Raw genomic sequence first — 21,335 nt, 5'->3', positions numbered from 1 at the left:
CACTGGCATGACTGGAATGTGTCCTTGAGTTTTGATGATGGCTCCCAGTTTCCTTGGTGAAGAATAGAGAGAGGTGTGTGTAGAAGCTAAAAGGGGGGGGTTGCATTCATTGCTCTTTCTACTTCTGCCCGTGGCCTTGACCAACACTTGCAAGTGGACCCCTGAGGGAATGCATCCTTTGTCAAAAAGTGTTTCCCAGCCATGTTCTAAGGGAACATACAGAAAGCGATGATTAGGAAAGTGTCTTGTATGGAAAATGGTTCCTCTTTCAGAGTTGGCGCCACAAGTCCATGAAGATGAAATGGATGGGAAAGTCAATGTTCAAGGCAGCCTTAAGTCTTCAGAATTGGCCGAGCTATAAACCGAAATAACTAAATGAAATAGGTGATGTGTGCTTCTGCTTAGCTTTTATGTATTCCTTTGCTAACAGGAGGAAAAAATAAGTATACAGAAGCACACATAAAACTGCCGCAGTGTTGTACTTATCCGGCTGTGATTTTGGTGCTAGGCTGAGTGTGATATTAAAAAGACCCTTCATCATTTCTTTGACATCAGCTATAAATAACTTTGTCTTCACACTGGTAATGAGTGTAGAGGGCGTATGCAGGGTCGTCATGGGCAATGCTCAGCTCCTGGAGGTAGTTTTTGTGTTCTTAAATTATAGCTCAGATAGGTACATAGTAAATAATAAGGCTGGGCTGGAAGTAATGAATTAATAGAATTTACAGATCTTCACTGTACTTCCATCTGGGAAGAATAATTTAGTGCCTCTGGAACATAGTATTAAAGCCTTGTGTTTATATGTGGGGAGTATTGTTTCTGTACCATGGAAGACTTTCCAGTGTGCCTCAGCTGTAGAGGCCTGAATGAACTGATTGCATAATTTAGACAGCTTGTGATTTGTAGTGTGTGTGTGTTTGATGCAAATGATGGGGAATCTTAAATTTCCAAAGCTGTGTTATGTGATTATTGGAGGGCTATGAAAATATGCATTCTCTGGGATATTTGTGGGGCCTGCCTGGTGTTTTTGCGTGTCGAGGTCCCCAAGCCATCCCAAATAATTCACACATCACACAGAATTTTTGTTTAAGGTTTTTGGCATAATTTTGGCCACAACTTTATTAAAATACAAAAATGTGAGTGGTTGCTTAGGCATTGGTTGCGACTATCTGCCCCCGGTGGGGACAGATTGACATTTCACAAGCCTGCGAAAGTCAGAAAAGGGGAATACATTTTGGGGATAGTGACGGAGGAAGGAACCTGCCCTCAGCCCTCCCCAAATGCAACCAGGGTCTTGTGTTGCCCTAGCCCCTTGACAGGGTTCGGACAAAAGCAATGGTGAGCCCCTTTATTCCTTCAACGGAATACCCTTGCAGCAGCAGCATTAGAGGGGTAGGCACAGCCAATCCATGCCCCTCCACCAACCAAACCAAAACCAATGCCTAACAGCAACCTTACAAGTTGTGGCGATTTGCTACGCAGTAGGCAAAAACCAAATGGCACCAGCCAATCAGCCAAATGGACAAAATTCCTACCGGGCCCTTGCTCCAAGAGCAGACGACCCCATGACAGGCATAGCAAGGTCAATGTGAACAGCCCTAAATATGGGGGGGGGGGAGCAATCCAATGCACAGAGCGAAAAGAGGAAGCTCTACGCTTCGTGCAGGGAGTTTTAATGTTTCTAGCTGTCAATCACAAAATGGCAACATTTACTTCTTCCCAACAACAAGGGAAGTCCAATCACAACAGTGGTCAATAATCAATTAGCCCTCCCCACAATTTTTTGGAGTGTCTTGTCAGCCCCCACCGCAACCCGTGCTCTCCATGAAGGAGAACACGCTTTACATGAGTAGAATGTGTGCTTTTATTTAAAATGCATTTCTGAGTTTTTTGTGGGGCATAGGAATTCATTCATATATATTTTTTCCAAAATATTGTCTGGCCCCCCACAAGTTCTGAGGGACAGTGGACTGGCCCCCTGCTGAAAAAGTTTGCTGATCCCTGATTTAGAAAGCTTGTGATTTGTATTCTGTGTGTCTTTGACGCAAATGATGGGGAATCTTAAACTTCCAAAGCTGTGTTATGTGATTATTGGAGGGCCATGAAAATATGTATTATAAGCACACTGTATGTCCTTTTCATGCTCTCAAAATATACATAATATAAAGGTGGGAGAGGGCATTATTCTCTTTCAACATGAAAAAAGTCAGTGTGGGATGACAACATCACATAAGAGAGATATTGTTACCAGCATCCATGAGAATGCCATGCAAGTCTATGACAACAGGCTTGTTCATACTTTACAATGAATGCAGGTCTCTAATACACAAATACAAGTGCAGACATATGCAAATCAGCACTTGATTATTTGTATATCTCATCTACAAGTGTTGTGCTCTACAGACTCTAGATTTGTTGAACATTATATGTGAAGAACTGTACAAGTGTATGCCTCAGCTACTGTGTACATAGGTGCACAGAGTGTCCACTCATTAAATGTAACATGTTGGCATGCCTATACAGTGGTACCTCGGGTTACATACGCTTCAGGTTACATACGCTTCAGGTTACAGACTCCACTAACCCAGAAATAATACTTCGGGTTAAGAACTTTGCTTCAGGATGAGAACAGAAATCGTGCTCCCACGGCACAGCAGCAGCAGCAGGAGGCCCCATTAGCTAAAGTGGTTCTTCAGGTTAAGAACAGTTTCAGGTTAAGAAAGGACCTCCGGAACGAATTAAGTACGTAACCAGAGATACCATTGTAGTCAAATTGGATCAATTTGGGGTGCTCTTGAGACCTCTGTGCATGTTTGGAAAGGTCTCATCAAACCTGTGGTGTCCCTTGGTCATCCTGGGCTCACAGTACATGCAGAGTCATCTACTACACTAATGGGTCATGGGCATCATTATCTTGTGGTATGCCTGAAGCCTCTGTGCAGATGCAGTTAGGTCTTGTAGCCATTCTGGGATCCATTTTTGGAGTCCAGACTGAAGTTTTTGGTACATTTTAGGGGAGGGGATCTGAGTCTGTCTAGGGATGGGAGGGCAGAATTTGCATTAATGTGAACCTACCTAATTCACACTTCCTGAAACGATATGTGAGAAGAAACGGAACTGGCATTCAAAATTCACAGTTGTCTGAATTTTTAGATGCAGTTTTCCAGTATGGAATGTGTGCACAAAAATGAATATATTGGTGAAATTAACATCAAGGTAGATAATATTACGGAAAATTGCTAGCAAAAATGTATATATATTAAGCAAAGATGCATATGAAAATGTGTTTATGAGGAGAAATGTGTAGAAAAATGCTGATGACTTTTCACAATGTCTTTCACACACAAAAATGCAAACTAATATAGAAATTTGGTGAACTGAATTTATAACTAGAAAAATGAGAAACAAAAATTGATAGATTTGTCTATTTCTAGCTCTACATAAAGATGTCTAGAATAGAACAGAGCAATTCACCTCTTCCTTAATTTATCAACAGACTGATAAATATAAGCAGCAATTTTGCTGGAAAGCTTTAATGCTTAAGAAATATTCATTCCCATTTTTCTGACTATGCTTCTATCTGTCATCTTCTACAGCTTATTTCCTTTTCAAATGCGCTTTAAACGCTTGGAGGTAATGGGTAAAAAAAAATCAGAATAATAGCTGTGCATTAATTAAAGATCCAATTTAGCCTAATAAAATTAGCAATATTAATTCCAGGTTTCTTCTCTGTGGTATTTCAGTGTTCATTGGATTCACAAACGTTAATAATAAATCCAACTATGTCTGGTATCAGTTTAGAATGGAAGGGCATGATCAGATGTTTATTGACTTAACTACAGGAACAAAAATAGTTGTCTTAGTAGAAATAGATGGGTGAAAAGCAAATATCAGTGGTACTAAGCAAATATTGGGCTGAATGCATGACTAGTGCTTTAAAAAATGGCTCACACTTTAATAAGAAGAACAAGCATGGAAAATTCTTGGGTGTGCACTGAATCTAAATTAGATTATCTATCAAGCCCTCTCAAGTGACTATTATTGTAGCATCAATGCAGAAATAATAATGAGGAATAGCACTAAAAACATTTTAAAGCGCCACTGAGGGTTGTGGTTGTTTGACTGTAGTATGGAAACTCTTAATATTACTCTTTATGTAGACCAGCGTGCAAGTTGCACAAGCCTTATTATTAGAGCAATGTTGTCATGCAGAAAACGCAAACAAATTAGATAATGAACTGGATTCGTGTGAGTCTCTTTCTAGTTAGTCATGACTAAAATATTATTAACCAAGCATGGGTCTAGTTCAAACATTTTGGTCCTGTGGTCACATCATTCACATTCCTCAGATGAAAACAGGGACATTTCTCACTCCCCCTCCTAACTGACCCTCCTCGACCTCCCCCCATTTTTTGTACCCACCCCACAGAGCATTTCCACTACCACTAAACCAATGGGACACAGCACACACATCCTCCACCATACCGAGAAAACCCCTTAACCCCAATTTTATTTCAGATTTACAAAAAAAACAAACAAACCAGCAGCAGCAACAACCACACACTGATAAATAAATATTAGAAAAGGGCAAGATTAGACACGGACTCACAAAGTATTGTTTTCGTTCTTCTTTCAAATCAAGACTCCTTGTCCTTCGCTCTGCTCCTGCTTTCTTCTCTGCCCTCTGCCTGCCCCTCAGAGCCACCGTGTCACACAGGCTGGGCCTCAGCTGTGGTAGCCTCTCCTCACCCTCTCTCCAGCAACCACTACAAGCTGCCCAGGAGAGGTTGGCCAGCAGTGGCAGCCATAGAGAGGCCATGGAGAGTCAACAGGATGCTTCCTTGCAGCTACCACTGCCACCACCGCTGTTGCTCGGGATAAGTGCTGGTTCATCCTCCTCCCCATGCTGGCAGGCAAAACAGGGACATTCCAAGATTCAATCAGAAGCTGGGATTACTTTTGTAATTCCAGGACTGTTCCTGGATCAGAGGGACACTTGGAGGGTATGCATGGTGAGAACCAAAACAGGGCATTAGGAAATATGTGTCTAGCAATATGTAACATGTAATCTAGCAATATGTAATATGTAATCATGCGCAGAAGCATATGTTTGGTATGCAAAAGGTCCTCCATTGCTAGCATATGCCAATGTAAAAAAAATAGAGATCATATGCCTGGATCAGGTGGCCTGATCCTGACATATGAAGAAATAAGACCTTCAAATTGGAGGAAGCTGCTCAGATCTACTAAAGGAGTGTGAGGGATATTTTAAGGGATATCTGAATAGGCAATTGGGAGTCCTGTGCTGGGAACTAGTGCAGAACAGGGTGCAATATGGGTGATATGGTTTGCCGAGAAAATCTTAGGTCACTTAGGAACATAGGATTCTGCCAGGTTCAACTATTTTCTCATGGAACATATTCTTGTCTACTCTCTCCAAGGTCTTAGATACCACCACTTGCTATCAAAATCTTTGTTTCACTGGACATGTCAGTGGCTGGACATGATACTTTCTGCATGTTCTCTGCCATGATCTGCATGTTCTCTACCCTTCCCCTGACTTTCACTGCTATGTGACTGCAACTGAGATCACAACAGAGCGTCTGTTGGTGGAGCATCTCTCCCAGATTCAGTACCTGGTATTTCCAGGCTGGGCTGGGAGAAACCTGCGTCTGGAACTCTAGAGAGCCACTGCCAGGGAGAGTGGACAATCATGAGCGAAATGGACTAATGGTCCAGCTCCGTGTAAGATGCATTCCTGTGTTCCTACAGTGGAAAGAGATGTTAGCATGGAAAGGAGAATGGTCTAGCTTTGAGGCTCTGAAGTGAAGGCTGAGCCAAAACATAAACCCTATCAGGTGTATCAACTAATTAAAGAAAAAAGGTGCCAAAACAATACATTGCAGGGAAGCTCAATGACCAGTTTTAGAGCCATTGAATTTTTTTTTTCCCCTGTGAAGTGTGTGTCAAGTCTAGCTGGCATTAGTTCAGTCATTCTGTTTTCCTTTTTGTTGGATGTATTCGGAATGCATAATATTAGAATGAGAAACACTGAGTCCCAAGATTAAAAAGGGGAGAAGGGGAGGGGGAAAGTGGATTCATATACAAGCTATTTGTTCAGTGGACTGTATAATGCTGGAGGCAGAAAGTATAAAAAGAAATCCTCAAAGTCTGCAGCAAATCAACATGTCACTTTTAATCTATACTTTAATAAGTTATGCAGAAAAGCCTGGAGTTTCTGTCAAAACAAAAAATAGATCACTTTTTGAAATCATATCAGCAAAGGTTCCATCATGAGGTTTGTTCTGAAAATCATCTGGATGATTAGTAGTTAAGGCTGAAAATGAAAATTTAAATTTAGAACCCTCAAAAAGTGGGCACTGAAACATGTTGCACTTTGGATTGGTCTGGTTCAGAGTGTCAGCCAAATATGTCTTATTATTGTTTAATCATCAACATCATTTATAGACCACCCTTCATCAAAGACCACATGGGAGTATAATATGCTTTTTTAAAAGCTGAAGATACCATACAATAAAATCACCATGCACCAAATCATTAAAACCAAGCAATTTTCAAATCACAGTAACCAAGACTGCAGCTGTTAACACATCCACATAAGCACATAAATTAGGATGCCCCAACAGCCGAAGTGAATAAATGTGCCTTTAATAGACATCAAAAAATTCCATATTGAAATTGTTTAATGCAACTCAAGGGACAGGGAGTTCCAAACTTCCACTCCACCATCATCATAGTTTCTCAGTCCTCCATAAACTAAGCACACTTAGTCTGCATTGTAGGGAGTGTTGGCCCTTAGGGCTATTTCCCCCCTATTTTAACTTTTTTCATCCCTTAGGGTTATTCTTCCCCAAGGTTGGTTGTTCTTCTTCTTGTTGTTTTTACTTCTGCAATCCTTGGTATTCCTCCAACACTGATGGTATTTCCCTCTTCTGTGTGGATGCTGAATTTTGGCTAAATTAGGATCAGCACAACAAAATGAGTTTGCATTATTATATAGGATTCTCTTAGTTGTCCCAGGCTAGAACAGCCAACTTAAGGGTTTTCTGAAGATTGCACAGGGGTCTCAACCCACAGGTCTTAGCATGTGGCAGTGGCAATAAATATGCAGCAGGTGAATGATCCAAATTTGGATTTAACTATCTCAAGTCTAGTTTCCACCCTTGTTAGAAACAAAGTCTGACCATTGGTCTTCCTAGCTCAGCATTGTCCACACAGACTGGCAGAGGTTTCCCAGGGTTTCTGACAGGGAACATTTCCAATCCTACCTGGAGATACTGGGGATTGAACTTGGGAACCTACAAAGCAGATGCTCCACGACTTAACTAAAACACATTGTAGGAGATGCCACATTAACTAGTAGGACCTAATCCACCATTTGGAATCAATAGCTCAAATCATCTGAACTGGGGTGGGGAATCCTTTCCCCCCATATTTCATCATGTGGAAGCTTGGAGGAGGGCATGTGCTGGGGTAAGGTAAAGGGAAAAAGTAGCTGGCCCTTGTCCTTGTCCCGTGGCTTATATTCTAGCAGAGTCAAAAAATTATACGCACCCATCCTCCCACATATCTCTCCATCCTCTATCCAGGAAAGCAAGAGGTATTAGCACAGGTCAAGGAAACATTCCAGCAAGGCAACAGCACCTGAGGTGAGCAGGGAGCAGGGGCAATGGGGTCTGTGGCCTGGAAAGAGCCCCAAGAGCCAGGTAGAGGACTTACTGAGCTCCCAGGGCTGACATTCCCCACCACTGATCTAAACCATTATTTAGGTTCTCTTGAACACTGGTCTTTAGCTGGTCAGTCAGGAACCGCTAGTGAGTTGCAGTCTGATCCAAGGTGGGTTACAACAGAAGCACTACCACCATGCAAATATATGGTAAAAGATTACGAAATGGGTCACTGAAAGATGGGTCCTTGGTCTGAAAAAGTTGGAGATTGTGTCCTCCCTAAAAGAGGGCACGTGCTGTGGTGAGACCTGGAGACTGACCTCCTGGTTGTGGGTGGGTCTATTGGATAGCCACAACACCCGATTAGTAGGTCCCTCATTGCTGGGTGTAATCTGGCCAATGAGTGCAGTTTAAATGGATCGAGGGACCTGTATAATCCCTTGCACGTGTCCCAGAGCTTTCTCTTTCAGTTCGTGCATCGGAACACCCGCTCACCTCTCCCTATATTTAGGGTATTTTTGCGATTGACCTTGCTATGCCGTCATGTGTTGTCTGTCATTGGGACAGGGGCACGGCAGGAATTTTCCCCACTTGGCTGATTGGCTGTGGCCATTTGGGTTTCGCCTGCCACATAGCAATTCGTCACAACTTGTAAGGTTGCGGATAGGTATTGGTTCAGGTGATAGGGATGGGAGAATGGTCTCGCCATCCCTATGTGAAGGGTATTATGTTAAAGGAATCCAGGGACTCAACTTGGTTTGGTCAACCCCCGTGAGGGGGTTGTGCCCGTGCCTGAGTCCAGGGGAGCATCTGGGGAGTGAACAGAGTCTGTTCCCGGGCTTTTCAGCTACCTCAGGTGTTCACCTTTGGCTGACATGATAGAGCTCTGGGTCAGCACTACCTGCAAGATTGTAGGGAGCTAGTCGAACCAGAGCTTGTGCAACCACTCACTTTTCTGCAATCAATAAAGCTGTGGGCTAAATTCTGCCAACAACCAAAACTAAAATTTGAGTCAAATGTGTCTTTATTTAGGGGGGAGTTCTCTGGGTCTGAACACACAAATATCTGATCTTGAACATCTCCTTGGTGTGTGTGTGTGTGTGTGTGTGTGTGTGTGTGTGTGTGGAGACAGACACTGGTATGCAGATAGTTTAACACATAGCTTATTTCTCAACTCATTTGTGTTGGATTTCCCCTGTTTATGTGTTTGTTGTTCAACCAAACATTCATTTCAGGACCAACTTAATAGCACAGGTACGAAGCGAATGTTTGATTTAACAATTTTTATGAGACAGCTTGGCTTGGGGATTACTCTTTTTTTAAAAAGTTGCTGTTGTTTAGAAAAGCTGATTTAGTAGTGTACCAAACAGTCTTCCCAGGAGATAGTTCGGTATTCCCAGTATTGGGTGTTGAATAAAGACATAGTGTAAATATAGATATAGGCGCATGGCATGGACGGGTGATCAAAAGCAAAAGTTCTGATAGAATGGTTAAGGAAGGGCTTTAAGCCACTTTAAAATCACCAGGGGCCTTGATTACTCACCTTTTCATTTTCCCCAGAAGCATGCGAACAAATATATAGCAAGAGATGGAATTCAATAAAGGCAACAAAACATAGTGTCAGAGCTAGAGGCTGCTGAGAGTCTTTCTCCTGCAGTCTGCCCTCTTCATTCTCCCCATGAGGGTAGAGCGTTGCAAAGAATACACAGTATTCCCAATCACATATATTCTTTTTAAAGCAAAAATATAGAGTGGGTGGCACAGATGAGGATGCTTGCAAGAGAGAATAAATGATTGGAAGGGATGCGCCGCTAAACCCTCCCCACTGTTCATTGGCCTTCTCTGACAATCCTGGAAGCCAGGAGGGATGTTGCTGCTGCCTGAGTGCTGGACAGAAGGCTGCCGCCTGCTGCAAGGCCAATTTCCACCTGGTCTAGGAGGCCGGGCCCAGACTCACCCTGAACAGCTAAAACAGACATAGGCAAACTCGGCCCTCCAGATGTTTTAGGACTACAATTCCCATCATCCCTGACCACTGGTCCAGTTAGCTAAGGATGATGGGAGTTGTAGTCCTAAAACATCTGGAGGGCCAAGTTTGCCTATGCCTGAGCTAAAAGGCTCCTGGGATACTGGAGGGCCATTGCTGGAACAACTCTTGGGTTGGGGCAACTGGCTAAAATGGTTTAAAATGTTTCTAGTTTTGATTCCTCTGTTTTGTTTTTGTCGGGTTGGTGTTGGTTAAATATTTAGTTGGGGTTGGCGGTTGTTTTAATTTGGGTATAACTGTAAACTGTTTGTTATTATTGTTGTTGTTATTGGTTTCTATTGATTTATTGGTAGTAGTAGTAGTAATAGTAATAATAATAATAATAATAATAATAATAATAATAATAATAATAATTTATTATTTATACCCCGCCCATCTGGCTGGGCTTCCCCAACCACCCTGCGAGGCTTCCAAAAAAATATTAAAATACTGTAATACATCAGACATGAAAAGCTTCCCTAAACAGGGCTGGTTTGTTTGTTTCTTGTATAGGATATGTTGTTTTTTAATGTTTGATGTTTTGTCGTGTTTTCATATATATTGTAAGCAGCCCAGAGTGGCTGGGTAAACCCAGCCAGATGGGTGGGATATAAATTAAATTATTATTAATGTTGTTATTGTTGTTGTTATTGTTGTTGTTATCGCCCACTCCATTTCAATTTATTTGATCCCCCCCCCCCAGTTGGGTACAAAAGAATGATATCTGTGGAAAGATAAATGTCCCTGTAGAGTCTGTGCAGGAAGGCTTATGAAATACAAGTGTCCCTCCATTGGGGCCCTGTGTGAGGGTGCATGGGGAAGAGAGAGAGAGGCTCACACTGGAAATCGCTTGGGGCCGCTGCCTGGCCTTTCCCAAGCCTGCCTGCCTCCCTGTCTGCCTTAGGGGAGCCAGTGCATGCAGTGGTGGCTGGCCACAAAGGGTGATGGCTAAGAAGGGCGAACTGATGCCAGGATGGGGGCACAGATGCATGGTGGAGGTGGAGAGAAGACAACTCCTGCCCCATGCCTCAATCAAAGGCTGCCTTCCCTTGCTTGGGCAGCAGCCCCTGGTGAGACAAGGCCAATCGATTGATTGATTGATTGATTGATTGATTGATTTCACAGCGCACAAACATGGTAGTGTGCGAGTGGGAAGTGTGTGTGCGTGCCCAGATATATACACTATTCACATTACCTCAGCAAAGTCAAGAATGGGAACAGGTAAAATATGTAGTTCTGCATATTTGTAGAATATTTGTAGGCCTGCTCCAGCTCCACACTCATGTTTCCATGGAGCAAGTAAGGGAGAAAATACACAAGTGTCCCGAAGCCCTTCAGCACTTACAGACATTAAATAAATGACACAATTTCCCCAGCACTTCAAATTAAATCTACAATGTCACTTACAGTCTGTCACACCCAGAAACCATGTAATCACAGGATTCATGTTCTTAGCTAGGGGTGAGTCAAAAATTCTACTCGCTGAATTACAGTGTTTTAACTGGAACATGTATTAGGATTCTTACATAGTTTCATTTATTTTTTAATATTTCTGAAAGTTTGTAAGGAACATTGTACATGAGCTGTTTGCCTCAACATTCAGTCCTTTCATATATTTTAAGGGTGCATCATCAGCTCTGGGTGGGGGCAATAACAAGGCAAATTTGAGTGATTTAGGGGTCTTTCCCACCTCCCAAGAAACTTCTGTCCTTTTCTTCAATATATGATTGTTTGTTTCCATTTATCTCATTTTTATTTAGGTCCATGAGCCCTGGAGAACCTTTCCAAAATGATGCCCACAAGGTACTGAAGATTTGGGGGGGGGGTTAAAGCACAGCAGCAGATGTGGGTTTTTTATATTAAAAAAAAACCAGTCAACAGCATTTAAATTTGCTAAATAAATCCTACAAGCTCTGCTTTAACTAAGAAACCCATCAGAGATCTTCAGAACTCTGCAGACAGCATTCTAGACAGCCTCACATTGTAAAGCATATTGGAAGACACATACAGGCACTGGAAGGAAAGGGTCAATGTAAAGCTTAAATAAATAAATGTGCAAGGAACAACTCACACCACTGAGCCCCTGTTCGTTATTGTAAGATAAGAAAAAGCAAAAGATAAAGCCCCACCCTCTTCCTCCTGAGGGATTATGAAATTGAATTCCTTTTACTTCGCCTTCAAAAAGACCCTGAACATATTTGTCTGCAATTTAGAAGGCTTAAATCTACTCTGGAGGACCTCCTGTGCCTATTCTTTTCATTCACTTTGGCCAAAAGTGGGGGGAGGAATTATAGTCATTTTTTTTAGATTCCCCATTATGGTGAATGGGAAACACAGCTTTATTTTACATAGAACAGCTCAGAATCTGAATTATAGATCAATGTGGAGGGAGCATAGATGGACTCAGAAACAGACTGGAATATTTTTTTTAAAAAAAAAAAGCTACTGCAGATACAAGGAGAATCTTGGGGCTCAGCATGACCCTCACGTATTTAGCCCTTCTGTACATTGATGTGTGCACACTGTAGGTTTTTTGTAAAACACAACACCAAAGAATCTCAGTGCAATCATATTATGTACAATTAGACCAAGACTGCATTTTTTGCTGTGTTTTTCTCAATATGCTTGTGCACATTAGTACTGTACAAAGATAAAGGTGCAAATTATCTGATGGTGAAAAGTATTATTCTACTTAGAAGAGAATTAAGGATTAGCAGAGTAACAGAATGCAGTTAGATCAAAATTCTAAAACAATAAAGGAACAGAATGGGGAACAGCCACCTATCCAGCCTCCAGGCTCTAAGTGTTGTCTGGCAGTGAGTACTTGTTGATCTGTTCTGGCATTACAGTAGACCTTGACAGGCAAAGCCTTGAATGCTGTTGGCTTGGAGCTGAGCTACAAAGAACAATACAATCACATGGTTCAGTATGATATGGGTTCACGCTATAAAGGTAACATACAATTCTTCCAGGAGTTGTTTCCTTGTGTTTTTTTCTAGCTACAATGGTTGGGTTGCTTATATTTTTAGTTCGTATTGATTCAACAAATCAAGGATAGAACAACAGTTGAATCAAGGATAGAACAACAGTCGCCAAAAGGTCAGAATCTATCACTTTTGTTAATTGAATCCATCTTCAAGGCTACCGTGCTGATGCTCCAAGGTCAAGAAAGGGCAAATACCTCTATAAGAACTGGAAATGGATAGCAGTAGATTGTGAGACACCAATTCTAGCTGGTGATGAGTTTAATTTTGTGCGTGTGTGTGTTTTAAAAAAGAAGCCACGAGTTGTTTGATATTTTGTCAGTTTATTTTCCACCAGGTAAATGATTCTGCTGGGTTTCAGTTCTTTTAGGCTCACCTGGCGGGCAGAAATTATTGTTAATGCATCTATTATTTATAGCATATAATGCTGTTAACAAAAGGATCCTCTAGGAATGTCTAGATATGCTATTAAAATTGGTTTGTACCCTTGCCATGTGCAAAGAGTAGCTGATATTCCTGTGTTCATCGCTCCAACAAAGCGTGGGGGTTGACATATGCCATCCTAGACTGCTAAAGTACCTGTGAAGTCACAACAAATGGTTCCCTTAGGATATCTCTAGTTCAATATTCCTTTTCTACTAGTTTGTGCATTGATTTCCACTGAAATTTTCAAAGAGCCTTGCATGATATCTAGCCTGGAAAGTGTGTGTTTGTGTAGTAGGAGTGTGTGTGCGCACATGCACATAGTGCTGTTGTTTTAAACAGCACTCAAGAAACTGCAAATGAATCTGCAGCTAAAGGTGAGCGAGGTATGAAGGAACAGATGGATTTTTTTAAAAAAAAAACATTTCACCATGCATACTTGGGGATGACAAGCAGTCTTTGTGGTTAACTTGCGTCCATCACTCATCCACTGCAGCCACAAGTAGTCCCTTACATTTATGAATAAATGAGCCATCACAGAACAAATAACAGCCTTTAATCAATGACCGAGCAGGAAGCAAAATTAGGTCCTAGCCACACCATAGATTTAAAGCACTCTTATACCACTTTATACCGATTATAGCTTCCTCAAAAAGAAACAACCTAAGAACCATAGTTAGTTAATGGTGCTTACCTCACAGAACTGTATGGAAGTGAGAGCTGGACCATAAAGAAGGCTGATCACCGAAGAATTGATGCTTTTGAATTATGGTGCTGGAGGAGACTCTTGAGAGTCCCATGGACTGCAAGAAGATCAAACGTATCCATTCTTAAGGAAATCAGCCCTGAGTTCTCACTGGAAGGACAGATCCTGAAGCTGAGGCTCCAATATTTTGGCCACCTCATGAGAAGAGAAGACTCCCTGGAAAAGACCCTGATGTTGGGAAAGATGGAGGACACAAGGAGAAGGGGACAACAGAGGATGAGATGGTGGGACAGTGTTCTCGAAGCTACCAGCATGAGTTTGAGCAAAGTGCGGGAGGCAGTGGAAGACAGGAGTGCCTGGTGTGCTCTGGTCCATGGGGTCACGAAGAGTCGGACACGACTAAACAACTAAACAACAACCTCACAGAACTAAAATCCCCAGCTTTTTAAACAAATCATAGTTCCCAAGATTTTCAGTGACTGGATCAGGCCATTGGATCATCTAATCCAGCATCCTGTTCTCATAGTGACTAACCAGATGCCTATGGAAAGCCCTCGAGCAGAATGTGAGTGCAACAGTACTTTCTCACTTGTAATTTGCAGCAACTGGTATTCTCAGAGGCTGATTGCCTCCAACACACTCTGATTAGTGCAAAACGAAACTGAGGCCCTTTAGACTGATTTAATGAAGTGCTATACCAGTGTTGCTGCTTATAGGTTCCATGTGTACGTTTTGAAAGGTCACATACTCTGAATGTTTCAGGATTAGCCAGGGGGAGAGTAGCGGGTTAAGTGCTAATTTATTTGACAGAGTTATTAATGATAAGACTTAGAATGGAAAACATGGTTTCTAAACTAAGCTGGGCTAGTTAAACAAAATCCACCAGCTTCCTGATAATTGCTAATGGGCTTGGGATAGGATTAAAATGATCTCTATGTAGCAAACATATTAATCCTGCAAAAAAAAACAACCAACAACACTAAAGGGATAAATATTTTCTAATTGTTTAATCCAATAAACACTTGTAAACAGGTATGCTGCTGCATGATAAACACAAAACAGACTTAGGCTGCAGCTCTATGCATGGTTAGCTGGGAGTAGAATTCAGTAGAATTTGTTTCTGAGAAATAAATGAAATAAATAAAATTATGAGAAATAAAATGAAACAATTGGTGTGGTGTGTGTCCCCCCCCCCATCTATCTATAATTAACAGAATTGTGTGGTTTTTTTCCCCTCAGAGAAAGTTTTCTTTCTTAGGCCTCATTCATTCTTTCCCTATGTGAGAACATTGTTCCCACAGCCATCCATGGATGAGACTCCAGTGAAAAAATGTCAGTATGGGACTAGTTCTGTCCCAAGAAATGCCTGTCAACATTCCCAGGTGAAGGCACTTTTATCAACACAGCCTTGTAGTTCCAGCACCCACATCTCTTCTCAGGAATCCCATCTCAATAATAATGTTTTATACAGTCCTCAGTCATTCACATCCCAGACCTTATTTAAACATGATGTTCAGGTGCATTGAAACTGCTTCCCCATACAGAATATCCCACGTAGCTGCTTTCATATTAAAATTGGCCGTAACCACAGTGTGTGTTTTGAGCATGCCTGTACAATGTCCACTGGATTATGAAACCCTCCTGTAAAAAATTAGCCCACTTAGTGTCACATTTAGCTTGACTGCACCAGTGCAACTGATGTATCAAGCAGGTATGATCATCTACAAAGTAAAATATTACCTACCTAGCAGGGGGTGGGGAATCTAAGAAATAATATTGCACAAAAAAGAGAGTTTGGGTTTCCTTGGTGTCTCCTGCATATTTCCATAATATTGTCTCTCCTGTATAGTGATTTGTTGGACCCATAAATTGCCCATCATGCCCTTCCATTGCAGATGTTCTTTCCTTAGCATTGTGTCTCCTGCATATTTCCATAATATTGTCTCTCCTGTATAGTGATTTGTTGGACCCATAAATTGCCCATCATGCCCTTCCATTGCGGATGTTCAGTGTAATGGTGGGGATCAGCAAGAAAACATGGAAAAGAAGAATTGTGGGCAATTGAAACTTCAAGTGAACCCAGATTTTTATTTATCATCAAGAGGAACAGTTGTCCTGCCACCTGCTGCCATGCCTTGTTGGGACCGCGTCAGTCTGGCATGATGTCAGGTGTTCAGTAGGCATTGCTGTCAAGGAACTGGAAGTGCCAAGGAGGATATCACATCGCTGAACAAGACACTCCTCATCATGCCTCCAGTTCCTCAATAGGAAGATGCAGTCAGGTACTGACAGGAAAACATCATCCAAACTGACATGGAACAGTGAATGCCATGGCAGTAGCAGTGCTAACTGTGAAGTTCTGTAACGTTTTTAGAAAGCAATAGAAATGAAGCGAAGTAATTAAGGTTATCCGCAAGCAGAAGAAGATGACTGGGAGGCATGCAAATGGAAGCAGGGGTTTGTAGTTGCTGTGCACATAATAAACTGAGTATTAAAGCCACCATTCTACCTGTTCTGGACATGAGTAGATATCACAGTTTTCGTATATTCAAAAGGTAGCTACTACAGTGGTACCTCGGTTTACGAACTTAACCCGTTCCGGAGGTCCGTTCTTAAACCAAAGTGTTCTCAAACCAAGGCGCACTTTCCCTACTGAGGCCTCCCGCTACCGGTGCCCTTCCACCAGTCGGTTTTCGAGGCAAAGTTCGCAAGCCAGAACACCTACTTTCGGTTTTGCGGAGTTCATTACCCGAATAGTTCATTAACAGGACTGTTCATAGACCGAAGTACCACTATACTTTTTTTTTCCAATTCCATTTTCACCTGTGCTCCGTAAACTGTTTAAGCTAGAACAGTTGAGTTTCACCCAACTCCTTCACATTTGTTTCAAACCAAAGCCCTTTTAAAAATTCATTAAGGGTAAAACTGTGTTGGAGTGTACGTGTGTGTGAAGTAAGCAGTAATGTGTACTTGACCCATCCACTGGAACATCTATATCCTTTGCATAAGTGCAGGGGCTCCCTGTAGACAATTTAATGAATGCTCAAAAGGTCAAAGCATAGCCTGCCACTGTGATGCTACACTGCATCCATTTTACTTAGGGATGATGGCTAAGTCCATTCTTTGCACCTTCAGGACTTAATGTGTGAAATGGAACTTGGTTACCCCTGGCTCCATGCCCTGCATAGAAATGCAGTTGGTTGCTGCAAGTGAGGTGGCACTCTCTCCCGCCCAACCTAGTAAACACATTTTCAGGCTAGTATCTTCTGCAAACTTATTTACAAGGCTGGCTTAACTTGAATTTTTAACTTGAATTTTCACGCAGATTTTTTTAAAAATGCAAATTAATATAGAAACGGGACAAATCAGACCTGTAAGTACACAAGTAAAAGTGACACAGACTAGAAATAGACTGATTGGTGCATCCTTATTTTTACTCCATTGACTCAAGCCACTTTGTGAAATGAACAGATACCCGTTTTACTCCCTTACTAGATAAAACCTGGCCGGTTTCCATTTAAAAAGCAATCCATTATAATTATAGAGAATCATTGAAGCAACCCCAAAATTCAGCTGGCAACCCCCCCCCCCCGCCCCCCGGACAAGAAAACTACTACCACAACATCCCTGTAGGACATCATTCAGTTTCTGCTTAAAAGCTTGTAATGATGGAGAATGTACCACCTTCAGAAGCCTTCTGTTCCACTGTTCCATCAAAGGGGTTCTTCGCAATATTTATTCCAAATCATTTGTCTTGCAGTTTGAATCCGTTGGTTTGCGTCCAACCTTCTGGGGAACAAACCCAAATATATTCAGTTGTTACTGCATCAGAAGTGTTCTCCAGCACAGCATGTAGGAATCGGCATGGGCCAGGGGAACATAACACTATCTTCACAAAGCTATGATTCAATTTGTTTGTACGCAACATAAAACAGCTATTAATGTCAGTGATTCCAGAAATAAAATCTTCCATTTCTGCAGTCTCTGAATTGATACCATTATCTCTCCACTCAACAGGAGTGTAACATTAAGCACAATATGACTTTTATCACAGCCAAGACATAAACAAAACAACAAGGCGGCTATTTTATTTACAACAAATACCTGCAGGTCAGATTTAACCTTGCAAAATGAAATGGTCTTTAGGTCCTAATGAAGGAGATCAGCTGTGCTATCTCGCAGATTCTTTGGATGCCGTGAAAATAAAAGTAGCCTAAAGTGTGGGTGCATTTCAGTTCTCTGTATCTATTGAAGTAATGCTTTATTTTGGATTTTGCAGTATGGTAGAAGGAGTTGGTAGTATCTGAATGAGGATGCTGGCATTTACATTTTATTGTGCAGTTTACAAATGCTAGTTTCTTCTCTTTGGAGCGGGAAAGGCTGGCCTCTCTCTTTTGTACACAAATATAATTAGTTCAACCAATATCTGATTAACAAAGTATGCATGACTTTCTGAGTTGCAGAAAATCCTACCTAATGCCATTCACACAACACGGCAAAGACAATGAAATGAATGTGTGTGCTCAGGCAGGGGAGGGCATTTGCACCATACATTTAAAACACATACAATGCAAATTCAAAATGCATAGCCTCCCCCCAAGAATCCTGGGAACTGTGGATTGTTATTTCTGCTGGGAAATGTAGCTCTGTGTAGCTTCCAGGAACTCTCAGGATTCTTGGGGGGGGGGATCCAAGCATGTGAAATGTACTCCGGAAGTATGGTGTGACCTGTGCCAGGATTTGGGCCTTCATGGATGCATTAGAACCTTGCAAGTATAAGCTTTGCCTGTGAGACCCGTCATCCCTGGAGGAATGATGTAGTCTATGCTATTGCTTGGTGTTTTCCCCTGTACAAAGCAAAGGGCAGAGCTTAGGGATCTCTCCAGTAGGCACTTTGGCATGAGATGGTTCAGCACACATAGCCTAGCACCATAGCTGTCAAGCATCCCTTATTTGGCAGGACAGTCCCTTATCCCAGCGCCATGTACCGCTGCTGTCCCTTATTGATGATGTCCCTTAAATTTCCTGGGTTTCAAAGGAAGCAGCTCCTCTCCCTCCCTCCCTGCTGGCCAGGGAGGAGGGAGGCTCCAACTGTGTTGCTTGGCTGCGTTGCTCACCTAATAAGAAGTCTAAGAATGACTGGGGGGTGGAGCTTGCATGCCTTGTGCTGATCAAATCGGCTGTGTTGCCTAGGGACTCGCCTTTGCTCAGCGCTTCCCAGCAGAGGGGTGACGGTGGTTTTCCTTGAGGCTTGAGGCTTTGTTTGGCTGCTGGCTGGGCTTTCTGCCTTTGGCTCGGAGGGGCTCAGAAATTGAACATACCTGTGCCCAGAAAATCCCTTATTTTGGCTGCTGATCCCTTATTTTTGAGGCTGCTGGTCCCTTATTTTCAAATCTGTAAGCTGACAGCTATGCCTAGCACAGCTCCCGCCTGCTCTGATATTTGCACAGCTGCTGCAGTGCTTTTTTCCCAGTTGCCAAATGACTTGGTTTTTTCTGCACATTTGTGCCACTCCTGAGTTGGGAGCACATTTATGGTCCATAGCTGTTACTATAGTGGCACGTGGAAATATGGTCCCAGGAACAGGACTGTTTTGCTGCAATTTAAGCCCGTTGGCTAGGGAAATCATGGACCATCCCCACCACCCTATCAATACAAAAGACAGCAGGTGTGATAAGTATCTATAGTTTTATCTGTATCACCCCTACCAACAGGCAGAGTGAGACAGCTGCCTCTGGTGACCGATGCTGGGGCTTGGGCAGCAGCAATGAGATGCTGAAGAACAGAGGTGCTGCCTTCAGGTGTGGTAAAATTAAGCTTCCAGTTGAGTTGGCTTTAGAGTATGGAATGAGGGGAGGCTCCATTTTGTACTTCAACTCGAGCAGCAAAATGCTTTGAATCAGCTCTGACCATTTTCCCAGCCCATTTTGGGACTCCTTACGTCAGAAAGACAAAACATTACTTCTAAAAGGGTTAGCTATATTAGTCTCTTGCAGTAAGAAAAAGTTACCAAAAAAATCCTGGAGGAACATTCTGAAGTATTGTATCATAAAGCTTTCTTGCAGCAAGCCACATCACAAGAACCAGAATGTTTAATACTAAATAAGCGCATTTCCATTTATCTGCTGCAGGGCAGATGATCATCACATGCTTTCAGGTGATGTTGGAGCAGACAAATTCTGATGTGCCTTAATGCATGTTTAAGGAGTTCTCCTTCTTGAGCAACATGTCTTAAAAAGCTACTGATGTGCCTATGATGGTGGATATTCGCAGCACTTTAGCTCTTTCCCTAAATACAGATAAGTGAGCATGTATAATTAATCTGAAAGGAACAAACCTGAGCACTACGAACAAGGTAGAACGCTTTTGTTCTATTCAGATTTCACACAAATAAAATGTAATTGCTACAACACTTAAAGAATCTGCTGAAATGAGAAATACAGCTTTCAGCTGTGTCCGGCAAGGAAGAAAGCACACACAGTAGACATTGTTACTCCCATTAAAATTACAGTGCTAATTAAACTAATTACACACATGAGCCAGGCAAATTGTTAGCGCTTCACTGTAGAAAAGGCTTCACATCATTTAGCAGGGCAATGATTTTTGTGCACAAAATAATTAGAGGAAAAATATATGTAAATGGAATGTAATCATCCATTAGCTGAAATTATTCCTTGCCTTACCTTAATGCAAAGCTACTTCTGATGTCTGTCATTTTTCTCTTTGCAAAAGCCGAAGGTGGTATTGCAAAGCAATCTAACGAATGTCTCCTGTCTTTCCCATCTGAAAGCAAGGAAGCGTCTTTGAAATTAAAACCTGAAATTCTAACTTACAATGACAGTAATAAATCCCTTCCCGCTACCACCCAATAGGCAACACTGCTTTGTGTTCAGGCATTATGAAGTACAGTAGCAGTAAATTAATGTCATGTTTTATATTGTGACCTAGAAATTTGTTGTGTTAAGTGTTAACCAAGCCCTTTGAGGCTGCACAATTATTTTACGAGATATATATAAAGTGTGACAGCTTTAGCAATGATCGCATATTCCTCAGTTCTGTTAAATAATGCCTAGCATCTGTCACTGACATGGGCAACTTTTTCAGTAGTTCCAAATATTTCATTTAATTAGAGACTGGCAGCTGCATAACAACAAACTTGAGTTTCCGTAATTCACCATTCGCCCCGTGTGTGGCAATACAAAGAGGGTGTCCAGTTCTGATAATACTTTACAGTCCACCCATCCATGAGAAAGTTGTACCTCTGGCAGAATTTAATGTTGGAACTTTCTAAAATGTGTCTTGAAGGGTCAGAGCAGGTAACAAATGCAAAACACCCAGTCACACCAAGCAAAAAAAGAATAATTAAATGCACAGGCACTCTGCTCCCATTTTCCACTTTAATCTTATACACTAGACCAGCCAGTATTTTATATATTATGGTATAATTAGATCCCATGGAGCTTAAGGCGCCACGCATGGTTTTCCCTCTGCAGATTATGACTGGCCAA

General features: G+C 41.9%; 1 long non-coding RNA gene across 1 annotated transcript; it reads right to left on the bottom strand.

Moving 5' to 3' along the window:
- Window positions 1–12,149: 12,149 nt before the first annotated feature.
- On the bottom strand, window positions 12,150–20,613 carry LOC310763746. Its single transcript, XR_014548786.1, has 3 exons — window positions 20,511–20,613; window positions 17,512–17,616; window positions 12,150–12,610 (listed from the first exon to the last, which is right to left on the bottom strand). It is a non-coding gene; the product is annotated as an uncharacterized lncRNA (long non-coding RNA).
- Between the last annotated feature and the right edge of the window lie 722 nt (window positions 20,614–21,335).

Source organism: Podarcis filfolensis, assembly GCF_964270895.1.
Source record: "Podarcis filfolensis genome assembly, chromosome: 5".
Taxonomy (NCBI): domain Eukaryota; kingdom Metazoa; phylum Chordata; class Lepidosauria; order Squamata; family Lacertidae; genus Podarcis; species Podarcis filfolensis.
This window is presented reverse-complemented; position numbering and strand designations above follow the sequence as displayed.